The sequence below is a fragment of the Balaenoptera acutorostrata genome, chromosome 5, assembly GCF_949987535.1.
Source record: "Balaenoptera acutorostrata chromosome 5, mBalAcu1.1, whole genome shotgun sequence".
In the NCBI taxonomy this organism is placed as follows: Eukaryota; Metazoa; Chordata; class Mammalia; order Artiodactyla; family Balaenopteridae; genus Balaenoptera; species Balaenoptera acutorostrata.
Genome location: NC_080068.1, coordinates 122,617,246 through 122,631,489, shown reverse-complemented (window position 1 = coordinate 122,631,489; position 14,244 = coordinate 122,617,246). Strand labels below are relative to the sequence as shown.

General features: G+C 38.6%; 1 pseudogene; it reads left to right on the top strand.

Moving 5' to 3' along the window:
- Positions 1 to 291: 291 nt before the first annotated feature.
- On the top strand, positions 292 to 410 carry LOC114236487 (U2 spliceosomal RNA; annotated as a pseudogene).
- The last annotated feature ends 13,834 nt before the right edge of the window (positions 411 to 14,244 follow it).

The following is a 14,244-nucleotide window of genomic DNA, read 5'->3' as shown; positions in this document are numbered from 1 at the left end:
ATTTTATACTCAACACTCAAAATGGAATATCATTGAAGACAAAAAAAAAAAAATCCCAAAAGAAGTAATAGAAAAACTGGGACACTCTACTGCTCTCGTGACAATAGGTGCTCTGCATAGAGCCCTGTGCATTAAAAGAACAATTACTAAAATCAGAAAATCAAAAATGTTAACTAAAAACTTAATTGCTATAAATTTTTTAAAGGATAGTAAAAATACTTTAAAATTTTTGTCATGATAAAAAGTGTATAATTTTCAGTATCTTGCTAAACATTTCTAATCCACCTGGCAATCGCTTCTCGGCCTTTTGGCTAAGATCAAGTGTAGTATCTAATCCACCTGGCACATTGGTTCAGAAGCTCTGGCCTATAAGAGGCATTGAGGGGGACTCAGTTGAGATGCGACCCTATCAAGGTCACAGAACCACAGTGACACGTGGTACCTGGAAATGTCAGGTACTGCAGAGGACAAAAGTGAGACGTGTCACTGAAAATAAGCAAATTACTTGAAAATTTGTATATACAGAACAGTCAGCTCCCAACTCTACCCCTCTTCCCCACATACACACATAGATACCAGAGTCAGATTTCTGCCCCCAGGCAAAGTATTAGAGGGCTCCTCTCAAAGAAACTGACTCTAAGCAAACACCTTCACATAATGACATTTAGGGTAGGGTTGTAAATAAAATACTTACACTAAAAAATTATTTATTGTGTTAAACAAAATTCAACCAAGTAAATTTGAAGATCTAATTGGCTTTATTCAACGATTCATGAATCAGGCAGTATCCTATCTAGCAACTAGAAGGACACTCCAAAGGGCTGTACAAAATGGAATGTTTTTATTGGAAGAAGGGTGGGGTAATGCAGCTATTAGGAAAAGAAAAGTAAGCATTATTTTTAGGCCAGGGCATCTTTTTGGGGGTAAAGGATCAGCAGGGGTTTAACCATGCAGATTGCCTCTTCTTCCTCAGGGATGGCGAGGGCCCATGTGACAGATTACTGCACTACGTTGGTGCTGACCAGAAAATTCCAAACTGGTTGATTAAGATTACGTTTCTGGTGAAGGCAGAAACTGCAGTTGAGTTAGGTATTAAATCTAGGTTTGGTATCATTAGCTTTAGCACAAGTAATGCCATATTAGGCCTGTGGTTTTTTTCTTTAACAACTGTTTTAACTAAAATTCGAGTTTAACTGCATGTCCCATATTTTTATTTGCTAAATCTGTCAATTGTAATTTAGAGATTTCCCAGTTTAACACCAGCCTCCTTGCCTGCCCATCTGTACCCCAAACCAAGTTCATCTGTGGACAAACTTCTTACAATATGAACAGAAGTCCCATCAGCATATTTTATTGCCTTATTACAATATATGAGTAGATAACCAGGGATCACCAAATATTTGAGGAAAGCTTCAGCATGAAAGTGAGAGACCCAGATTAAAAAAACAGATTGGTGACCGCCAGAGGCAGGGCTTGGGAGGTAGGCAAAAATGGGTGAAGGGAGTCAAAAGGCACAAACTTCCAGTTACACTGTAAAATAACTAAGTCATGGGGATGTAATGTATAGCATGATGACTATAGTTAATAATATTGTATTGCACATTTGAAAGTTACTAAGAGAATAGATCTTAAAAGTTCTCAACACAAGAAAAAAAATTCTGCAACTATGTATGGTGACAGACGTTAACTAGACTTATTGTGGTGACCATTTTGCAATATATACAAATATTGAATCATTGTGTTGTACACCTGAAACTAATATAATGTTGTATGTCAATTATACCTCAATAAAAAAAATAAGAAATAAATAAGAAAGGCCCCCGAAAAACTCAGAAAATACTACCCCACAGGATACACAATATTTAGAGAACAGAATAGAATTTAAACAAACAAAACTTCTTTATAAAAGCATAAAGAGGTTAGACAAGATATTACATCTACAAACCAAACATATTATTATGTAAAAGGACTAATCAGGGCACCAAAAGAAAGCAAGTTCTTAGAATTTTTCAATTATGATTATTAAAATTTAAAAACTTAGTAGAATATTTGTACAATTAAATTGAGGGGCTTTTCCTGTAAAAATACAGTAAAATGGAAAAGATGGGGTGGGGTGGGTGAAGATGAGCAAGATACAGAAATAGAGAATTTAGAAAGAAAGAGAATTCAAAAAGTCCAAAACCAGAATCATATAAATCACAGAAGGAGGCGTCCAAGAAACAGAAATAAAATTATCAAAGCAATAATTCAAGGGACTATCTCAATTGTAAAGTACATAAATCTGTAGATGAAAGAAAATACTTAGTGTCCATTCCAGTGGATTAAAAAAATAAAAAAGACTACACATAGCAGTGTAAACTTTCAGAACAAAGTCAGATTGGTATCAAATTTCTTATCAGTAACACTGAGTGCTAGAAGCCAGTTTCAGACACAGACTCAGAAAATTTACGTGCCGTACTCCCTTCCTTAGGGAGCTGTGACAATAAACTGTAGCAAAATGAAGAATAAACCAAAACTATGTTGGCATGAATCCAGAAAAGCATGGAAGGAAGCACCAAGCGCTGAGATGACAGCTGTGTGGCAAAATGAGAGAGCACTAAATCTGGAGAGCAGCAGGGGGTAGGGCACTCCCAGGGGAGGTTCCGGGAGACAAAGGGGACTTCATGATATCATGAAGAGTTTTAGAAGAAAGTGAGGGGAGGCCAGTTTCACCTTCTGATATGTAAAGAGCTTAGAAGTTGTCACTCTCACCCTCACAAGAGAACGGCTGTACCAACTGCAAATCAATGACTTTTCTTAGATCCATCAGAGAACTGAGGTCACTGCACGAACCGCACCTGGAACTCTAGAGAGATAGGTGACTACAGAGAATCACCACTGAGATGAGCTTACCTGGAACAGACACCTCTGGAGCCTGTAACTGGTAGGAACACACACAAATGGTAATGCTGGTGAATTGCTGGAGGCCAAATGTGGACTAACTTTAGTGTTAAACACCCCTGGGGCCCAATCTTAGAAGAGCCACCACATTTTCACAGGTTTTACCTCCAGGAGTTCCAAGAGGTTCTCACAATGAAAAGCAAAGAAGAAATCCCCTCACGTTTTGGGCAAGGAGAGGGAAATGTAACCATTTTGAAATATGCCCAGAGTGTTCTCCATGACAAACGTCTGCCCTCCAGGGGAGACTACCAGAACCTTAGGTGATCTGAGGAAAAGGCAATTAGTCAACTCCAGTCCTCTAAGCCTCCCTATCTCACAGAAAGGGAGGGGAAAAAAAGGCTAAGAAATGCTTCAAAGGAAAACAGCCAAGAGACCCAAGTCCACTAATAAAACTTAGATGTAATCAAATTAACAGTATAGAGCACTGCCCCTCTCCAAAATCTTGCCAGCACATCAACAAGACTTCAGTACAATAACATGGAATTACAACTGAGAGAGCTGCAGGACACAGGCTACACTTAAAAAGGAGTTCTGGGACTTCCCTGGTGGCACAGTGGTTAAGAATCCGCCTGCCAGTGCAGGGGACACGGGTTTGAGCCCTGATCCGCGAAGATCCCACATGCCGCGGAGCAACTAAGCCCGTGTGCCACAACTACTGAGCCCATGTGCCACAACTACTGAAGCCCATGCACCTAGAGCCCATGGTCCGCAACAAGAGAAGCCACCACAATGAGAAGCCCACAGACGGCAACGAAGAGTAGCCCCAGCTCACCACAACTAGAGAAAGCCTGTGCACCGCAACAAAGACCCAACACAGCCTAAATAAATAAATAAATAAATAAAGGGAGTTCTAAGGGGAATCCAAAGACAACAGTGAGGGAAAAAACAACAACAGCAACAACAACAAAAAAAAGAAACTAGAGGAAACTGAAACCTCTGGCACTTAGAGCTACAGCAAACATTAAACACAGTCAGCTCCTAGCCAGATTAACATAAAATCTCACACTAAAGGCCTAATTTCCACCTCAGGTCCTAGTACTTGCTAGACCATGTCTAGCTTTCAACAAAAAATTACCAGGCATGCTAAAGCAAGAGAAAACAGTTTGAAGAGACTCAGCAAGCATCAGAATGAGGCTCAGATATGACACAGATTTTGGAATTATTAGATGGGGAGTTTAAAGTAACTATGATTAATATGCTAAGGGCTCTAAAGGCAAAAGTAGACAACATGTAAGAATAGTTAATAAAAGCAGAGAGACAGAATCTCTAAGAAAATGCTGGAAATCAAAAACATTATAAAAGAAATAAAGAATGCTTTTGCAGTGCTTTGATGGCTCATTAGTAGACTGGTGAAAGAACCAGTGACCTTAAAGACGAACCACAGAAGCTTCCCAAACAGAAATGCAAACATAAAAATGAATGGAAAAAGAAATAGAATAGTATACCCAAGAACTATGGGATAATTAACAAAAGCTGTAATTTATATATAATATGAGTAACTAGAAAGAGAAAAAAAAAAAGAAGAAATATCTGATGTAATAATGACTGAGAATGTTCCCAAACTAATGACATACACTAAAGTACACACCCAGGAAGCTCAGAGAACACCAAGCAGAATAAATACTTAAAAAAAAAAAAAATCTACTCCCAGGCATATCATATTCAAAGTACAGAAAACCAAAGACAAAGAAACAAAAAGAAAATCTTGAAAGAAGCCAGAGAACAAATATACTTTACCTACAGAAGCCAACGTACTCTTTACTCTTATAAATGCCCTTTATTCAATAAATTCTCTTGTGAATTTCTAATTTTCCGCTTATGTAGACTGGATGCTGAGAGGGAGGTCCACAGACCAGTGGAGTGTGCAGGTACATCATGGTTTATTATCCTTATCTCTCAGGCTTCACTCAAAATACTGAGAAAACAGGAAAATTCCTGTTGAATGGTGAGTTAACATATTTACAGTTGTTAGGTAATATTTTTTTTCTTATACTTGCTTCTACTTTCTGACTTATCCCCATTTAGGCAGCAGCTAGTGGGTTCTATGTCTCCAGAAGAGGAAAATGCAGAAGAATCTACAGGTTCAAAAAAAGTCAACTTTTTGGCTTTTGGTATTCAACAGCAAAAGCCCAAGTATAAGGGAAAAATTTTATGAGGAGAAATGACCAGATAGAGCCACACTGACAACCAAACAAACAAAAAGAACGCAAAGGTAGGGACCAGTATAGAAAGATGACTGTGACCCAGATGAAATGCCTCCAGCCCTTAACACTATTCAGTCTCCCAGAACTCAGAGACAATCAGGACAATGGGTGCTCCATAAAGAAATTAAGCTCAGGTACAAAAATTAAAGGGAGATATTCTCACAACCAAAGGCTCTTATCTGAAATTTGGACTTGGCATGTATTACTTGATTTATATAGAATATGTCTGAAAGAACACATAAGAAACTGTCAACAGAGTTTATTTTAGGGAGTTAGAATAGGAAGTCAATAGGGGACAATAAGAACTTTTACTTTTCCCTTAGAAACTTTTGTAATGGTCATATATTTTTGAATTCATTTATTTATTCAACAGAGTATACATTACCTTTATTAAAGTATAGTTAACAACAGAGAACATGCAAAAAAATACATGTGAAGAAAACTTTTTAGTGCAAATTTTACTCTGCTCTCTGAGAATGACAAAAAAAAGAAAATGAAAGATTCAGTAGGAAAGGAAAGCAAGGGAGAAGGCAAGAAAGAGATAAGGACCCATAGAGAGTCAGCAAAAGGGAAAGAGAAACATTAACTTCTTGTACAAATAATTTGAGGGCAAGGGCTTCAAAAAAAAAATGTGTCTCTAGCTAGCCATCATACTATAAGAAAAACACTGAAAAACCCTCCAAAAGGAAACAAACAGGCTAGTTAAGGAACTGCTAGCCATACTGGCTAAGGAAAAATGGCAAGTTGATACTTAAACGTGAGCCAAGAAGCCTTATGAAAGACTGTAGCCACCTCCCCCTGCAAATAAATGAAAGTTCATCAACTGGCAGAAAGATAAGACTAAATTTTTGCCCCCGGAGTAAAGAATTAAAACTGAAGTATCAATTAAAAGGAAGCAGATTTATATTCTCTAGAGTTTCCTTAAAATTAGATACATTAATTAAAAAACAATCCTGAACATTCTGGGGAGAAAAGGGCCAGAAGTGTTCTGAACTGTTAATACCTCTGCTTTGCTTTGGGCTTGACAGCAGAAGTAGCAGCATGTACGCAGAAGGAAAACTGTTGCAATCGATACCTTGCCTGAAAAGTGAAGGTGAGCCCAGCACAGAGGGGCAGCCTCCCATTTGCCAGGCAGAAGAACCAGCTGCTTTTACCTTCTATACAAAAGACCTGTAACACGCACAGCTGTGATGAGCTCTAGATAACCAGGGTAGCATGGCTGTAGGGATCCAGGGGAAAAGTTTCTGCAGAGAGTGTGTTCAAAAAGGAAAGCATGGTGAGAAGGGTAAAGAGACCTGAGAAAAAAGTGAAGATTAACCTCACCCGCTTCACAACTTTGCCTCAGGCCAGACTTTCCACTCCATTTATGCCTTCTTTTTTTCCTCCCCTTATTATCAACTGAGCAACTATGAGCCTTAACTTGGAATGTCAATCCTAAATATTTATGTGTTAGCACAAGCTCCCACGCATTAGAGGTCTGATGGCTAAGCAGTGGTCAGAACACCTTCGCATGACAATCAAATGTCAGCATTATTTTAGTGTGGCAAAATAATAGTCCAAAAATATTCTATGTCCCAGTTCTCTTCTAAACATTAATCACAAGAAAATGGTGCTTATAATTGTCTTTAATTTAGGCAGGAACTCATAAATGACAGCTTGTTATTTGCATGTCAAAATCAAGACGGCACGTGCTATTTAACAATCTGGAAGTTGGAAAATTAAACTGATGGAAAGGAGAGGGAGACTAGATACAGATCAAATTGGTAGTTGTTTCTTTATTAGGTGTTTACAAAGAGCACTTAATAAGTTAATAGCAAAGGTCCTTATTAAAACAAGAAAGGCTCTTCACACCTATTTGTTGTGAAATAAATAGTAATTCAAAGACTTGGTGAAGTGTTTTCCCTCGGGAGTCAGAGGCAGTGTCAATGGTTGTATAAGAATAATAAGACTAAGTAGTCATGGCTATTACTGTATAGTTTATACAATTTGTGCACACTTTCTCATATATTAACTCATGTAATCCTCATAAGAAGTTTTATGTCCTCACTCTCTTTCCTAACCACCCTCTTCAAATCAGAGGTAAAGAAACTGACGTTTGGAAAAGTCAATATTTTAGCCAATGCAACAGAGCCAAGGAGCTAAACCAGAGTTCAACACAGGTGTGACCTCAAACCCATAAACATTCACCTTTGAACAGCGCCTCCCTCTGTGAAATACTGGTTCTGCCATTAACAAGCTCTATGATGTCAGATAAATTGATTAATTTCGCTGGATCTTGGTTTCTTTCTATGTAAAATTCCTTTACTGAATTACATGAATTCGAAGTCCTCTTTCTTAACATTCATCATTCCTCTATGAAAAGTGTATCATAAAGCCAGAAATAAAGCATGTGATTTGCACTGATAAGTTTTTGTTTGTTTGTTTATTTTTTAACAAGGGGCGATTATTCCCCTTGGAAATGAAAACACTACCTGAAGAATCAATAAATAATTCATTAAATCAATACTTATCAAGAGCTGACTCTGTACCAGAATGATGCCTGTGATTGATACAGAGGATGCAATAATAAAAATAAAAATAAAACAATAATAATAATAATCCCTGCTCTCACAAGTTCAGAGATAACTGGAGGAAATGTGCAAGTCAAGAAACAATTTCAAAACCATATGTTAGGGCAAGAAACTGGACATGATAGAACAGGCATGTAACAGAGACCAGGAAATCAGGAAAGGCCCCCTGCAAGCCATAATGTTGAAATATAGCTTGAAGGAAGAGAGATCAACTAGGCAAATAAAAAAGTAAGAGAAAACTGTTTTATGCAGAGAGAGCTGCAGACAAACAAATATTAATAAACTAATATCCTAAAAGCTAACTTGCATACTGTAACTATTCAACTTCCAAAATGTATCCATAATTGCCATTTAAACCACAGGACCTGATGTAGCAGAAGTCATCCTAAACATACGGTTCTACAGTTGTGCAAAATGATTTTCATAAATATTCAGCAGCATGACTAAGGCAATCAATTGTGTCTGATTCCAAAGTATGAAGCCTGTGCTCCTTACCTCTAAGCGTTGCCACCTTCCTGTACATTTTTTCCTTGAAGTTCAACTGAGCACAAATGATCCTGGTGCATAAACACATTTAAGGACACTGGACAATTGAAACATTACTGAGTAATTGAAGAGAAGGTACAAGAAGACATAAACTCAGCTGAAGAACCAGATTTGAACCTGCTCTAAATCCATTTGGAAAGGTCTCCCTGAATCTATGCCCTAATCATGTACTAGAGGTATCTCAAAGAAAGAGACTTTCTGCAAAACGGTAGTCGGAGGGGAATTTTCTTCCCTCTGAGGTTTAAGAGGGCAAGCCATCAATCCCACAAAACTGTAAGAGTACAATCAGATTCATTTTGTATAAGCAAAAGCATAATTTTACTTGTGGTTTGGCAGTACCTGGTAATTTATGGGTTTATATATTTTAACAAGGTATTAACATCCTATAATTTTTAAAACAAAAAGGTAAAACAAATTTGAGTTTTCATCACTCATTTTTTACATCCCAAGGAAGGAAGATCAATGATTCTTTCAAATGTCCATCACACAACATTCACTCCTTAACTGCACATCTGGTGTAGTGAGAGAAAGTAAATGCCTTCAGGCATGTGGATGTTGTATTTAGCAGGTGTTTCCCCACACTTAACTGGCTTTGAAAAAGGTACAGACCTATAAGTCACACTCTCAATGACAACAAAAATGAAAAACCAATACTCCAGAGATTATGGTCCCAAAAGAGATCCCCAGAATCACCCAAGAGTCCTCTTTCTTCAGGAGGAATCCTGGATAGGGGCTGGGCTGCAGGACGGACCCCAGCCTCTCATGGCCTCACCTTCTCCTCCCAACCAGGGCAGGAAGCGAGTTTCTCTCACAGGGTGCACAGCCTAGGATTCCCTAGCCTTCCCCTGGGAAACTGACTGTGGTAACTAGAAATTGCTACAGATAGTTGAAATAGAAAACACAACATTGCCACTATTAAAAACAAAAATCATAAATACTCACACAAGCAACTATACTCCAAATAAAATATATATATATACATATATATATATATATATATATATATATATATATATATATATATATATAAAATTTGATTATCGATGCGACCTTAGAGCTCTCTCCAAGGAAACTCTTCCACTAAAAAATTGAAACAGCAGTGGAAGAGGTCTTGTTTCTAAGAACATACTTTGTTTAAAGTAGGAAATCACCCCCCTAGCAGTGAGAGCTCTAAGGATTTCATCATTATAACCTTTTTTTCCTGGAATCAAAACTGCCTTTCTACTCACCCTTGAAGCCACTTCAATAAAGGCTCTTCCTAGTGGGAAAAAAATAAACAAATAAATAAATACTCACACATTTGCTTTATTTTAACATGCCACTAAAAATACCACTTTATTTTTTAAAACTTTATTATTTGTTTATTTATTATTAGTATTTTTAAATTATTTATTTGGCTGCGTTGGGTCTTAGTTGCAGCACGCAGGCTATTTGTTGTGGCATGCGGGATCTTTCGTTGTGGCACGTGGGCTTCTCTAGTTGTGGCGTGTGGGCTCTCTAGTTGTGGCACGCAGGCTTAGCTGCCCCACGGCATATGGGATCTTAGTTCCCCAACCAGGGATTGAACCTGCATCCCCTGCATTGGAAGGCAGATTCTTAACCACTGGACCACCAGGGAAGTCCCAAAATACCACTTTATTTTTAACCAATGATTATATTCTATGTACATATTATGGTTCTGAAACTTTATGCAACATTCAATACAGTCAGATATTTCTGGAATCCCCAAAGTGACCAATCAAAAATGTTTTCAAGATGTGAACTTAATGTACAACTTAAAGTGACAGAAGGAAGCCACTGACACTTAAGTTACACCCACCTGTCATTTCTGCAGCTGTTTCAGCTCCCAGTTCCATAGTAACCAGATGTGGATATAGCCACTTTTCATTGGTCTTCCCAAACTTCTCCCAAAAAAGTGTGAATGTAGCACACTTTTCCAAAGTTTGGTGCTGTAAAAGTGATTTATGTCAGAACAAGTGTCTTAAAACCAGATATTAGACAACTGTGCTCTCTAAAGGCTTTAGTTATCCTGCCACAAGAAACTGTTTATCTCCTTAACTTATTAAGCACTTTTTTTTTTTTTGAAGATTCCAGAGTCTTGGAATCACCATATTGTATGGCTCCCTTCTCCAACCTCAGATTACTATTAACATCTTATGCAGAGCATTTTATCCAGCAACTTGTTTCACTTTAATAGTGTAAACCATGCCTTGGTGTCTTTCTCATCCCACCAAAGTGGACTACACAGGTATTTTTTTTAGAGGAAAAGTTTTCTTTTCTAAAGGAACTCTATGTTAGCTGTTAGAAAAAAAAAAAAAAAACGGAGAAAAGAATTTCTCCCACTAAAGTAACCGAGTAATTTTGTTAAATTTAATTAATTTGGAGAAGTTATCATGAAGTACATTAGTAAGGCAGATAAAGACCTAAGGGCCTTGTTAGTTCTAACCTAAGGGATATTTTAATTCTATAAAACACCTCATTCCACATTTATGCAATTAAACTTCTATTAAGTGCCTTCTCTTTCAATATTCTATCATGGATGAACCATAATGAGCCAAACAGATGTAAACTCTGGAGGTTAGAGTCCAAAATGTGTGACAGATCATTTTTTTTAAAGTACACATATATGAAACTTGTGGGAGTTAATATGATGAAAATGACTGAGTGTGATGATAAAGAGTAGTTAGGGGGACTTGCTTGGAGAGAATGGTCAGGAAAACTGTCTATAAGGAAGTGACATCTGGGCCAAGCCCTATGGAATGGGAAGATGGTGGCCACCTGAAGACTCATTTTCAGAGTATCAGGGCTCTGAGGAGGAAAAGGAGAAAATGAAAGAAAGCTAGTCTGGCTGCCCAGCACCACTCCTAGACATAAATGCACAGACCTTTTTCTTCCTCTGAGTCTACCCTTTAAAACAATGAGCAATGACCTTGGCCTGGAGAAAAGTATAATAGACCAGCTACACTCCTACAACTCTATGGGCCACCCACTAAGGAGTAATTCACTTTTTGTCCATTCTCTCTTAAGCAAGGACTCCTTTCAAATGGAAGTTTTAAATATTGCATGGTGGTGACACTGCAGAAAACATCCACCAAGCCCTCAGGACACATTTGAGAACTGTAAACAGTGGTCCATCTGCAACTCATTTGCTGTCCCTTCAAAGAGTAGACTAATGACAAACTTTTGACTGATGGCTAGTTTTTTGTTTTGTTTTGTTTTGTTTTTAAATCTTGCTTATTGGTAAGAGAGTCACCAAAAATGCTATACTTAGACAGGAGCCTGTGGCAGTTACTTAATTAAATGCAGCAACTGCATTGAGATAAGAATCAAACCACCATATAAAAGCCTTTAGAAAAACACATATGGACACGATAGTTGATGTTTCTCCAAAAAATACTGTTTATTCATGAATTAGTGTAGTTCTGAGTTGGATTTAAAGGACTTCAAAGCTACCTCCCTTTCTATTCCAACTGATGAGTGACTTCTATAATGAACATCACTGGGGTGTCTGTGCTCTATAAGCAACCTCTTTGGCACCACAAGTGAAGGTAGATAATGGATCTATGTAACAATTCTCTTCCAGGGTCAATTTAACTTTTTTTCATTTTCAATTAGAGACACTTGTAGTCTCACCAAAATGTCTTCATAAAAATGAGCAGAGGAAAGTATATAAAACCATAGTGACAACTGTAACTGTGCAATCTTGATGTTGATTCACCTAAAGAGAAGAGTCTGCCAAGGCTAAGGAACTTCAGACTATAAATAATCATGGGAACATGAGGAGGAGCTCAAATGCACTGGAGAAGTCAAGATCAGGAAATTGTTACTTCTACTTCTAGTGAAGCCCTCAATGACTATCCTAAGTCTTATCTTCCAATGTGAGATGAGTGTGTCTAAATTATCTGAAAAGAAAATCAAATTCCATGTTTTTCTCTACCTGTCCTTATCTGTAAAAGGGAAAAGTTGACACATGAAAAGTAGAGCCTGCCCATAAATGAGCATATCCACTGACAGATGAGATTCTTCAAGCCATTATCTTCCACACTGCTTATTACTATTATCATGGTTTTGGTTTTTGTTTTGGCCACACTGTGCGGCTTGTGGGACCAGGGATCGAACCCACACCCTCAGCAGTAAAAGTGCAAAGTCCTAACCACTGGACCACAGGGAATTCCTGACTATTATGGTTTATAACAAACACATCTATCTATAGCTTGGATTGAAAAGCGTTTTCACAGTGTCCATCAGTAATAAGAAACCCATGCCCTTACTCATGTGGTAGTTAAGCCTATAACCTATCAACTCACACAAAACAAAGAAAATGAGGCTATGGGGGTAGAAGAAAGAAGAGACCTAGGATCCTGAGAGGACCATCACTAAAATTCCTTTACTCTAGGAATGTGCACCCCAGTTCAGCAGGTCCTGGTATAAGTGGGAAGTAGGAAACTGGCTAAGAGTATCACTCACTCATAGGAGGAGGAGCCAAATGAGAGCTGAGACCCTCTGTAGACTGGGCCCTTCAGAACTCAGTGCACAGTAAAGCATCAGTCAGCCCTTCCAGAAAACCACAACCCACGTTACAGCTTTTGGTTGCATTTTGATAAAGCATTATCCTACAGCCTTGGAAAGAGGAAGACCCAGTTTAGGTTGGGGTGGGAAGAGAGGGTCACCAACTAAGCCCTAGTAGGAGACACAACAGGCTCAGGAAATGCAACACTGAATAGAATGAACTAATTCTAGCCTTAGTTCTACTGCTTCCCTGCAATGTGACTTTCAACAGCATAGTTCACCTCTCAGTCTACATTCCCATGTCTGCAAGTAGGGCATGAAAGTAATACTCACCTTCGAATATTTTTTTCTTTTCTTTTCTTTTTAATTAAATGAAATGACTTTAGTGCATGTAAAGTCATTCTTTTTAACACTGCCCTCCAAAAAATAATGGTCATTATTTAGTAAGTCTTTAGCATATACCCAGCATACAGCTGAGCAGTTTACATGAATGATTATCTCATTTAATCCTCACAAATATCTTAGGAGGTATAGCCATTTAGAAATTAAGGAAATGAGGCACAAAGAGGTAAGCTAACTTGCCCAAAGACATACAATCAGACATCAGTCGGATCCCAGCTCCTATGTTCTTAATCACTATAATGTAATAACTCCATATAACTAATTCTCAAGGATGTTCGTTATGAGCATTTCAGTGGCCAATAGTTTCACCAGTTTACTTTTATTCAATAAAACAATAAATTGCATTGGTTATAAAAAGAGTATTTTAAAATGAGATTCAGGGAGGCAGAGTCAAGATGGTGGAGTAGGAAGACACGGAGTTCACGTCTTCTCACAACTAGAGCACCTACCAGGCACTGGTGGGGGATCTTGGACACCTAAGGGGAAAGGAGGAACCCCATCACGACTGGGTAGGACATGGTGGGGGATGAGGGGGAGGGAGAAGTGGAGGTGGGATGGGACCATCACCCCTGAGGGGTGGATGGGGGAGGGGGGGTTCCTATGCTTGGAGGGCCCCACTCATGGCGAGGGAATCAGCAGGGACAGGGAGAGACCTTTGGGCGACTGGAGGATAGGAAGGGAATGCAGCCAGCATTTCCCCTGCCCACTCGGACCCCGGGGAGGCTGCTGGGGTCCTGGGCCTAAACCTCTGCCCTCCGAGGCCCCCTCCGGTTGTGCTGAGCCTAAGCCCTGTCCCCACCCACCAGGACCTTTTCCAGCAGCTCTGGTCCTGAGCCTAGGACCTGCAACCCTGCATAAGCCCCGCCCGCCCAAGGAGCCTTTCCTGGTCCCTTTCTTTTTTTTGCTGTTGTGGTTCTGTTTTGCCTTGTTGTTGTTGTTTCATTTATATTTTTATTTTTTTCTAATATATTTTTTACTTTTCTAATTTTATTTTTTATTCTTTGTTATTGTTCTGTGTTTTTTTTTTTTTCTTTTCTTCTTTTTTTTTGGGCCATGCCATACAGCTTGTGAAA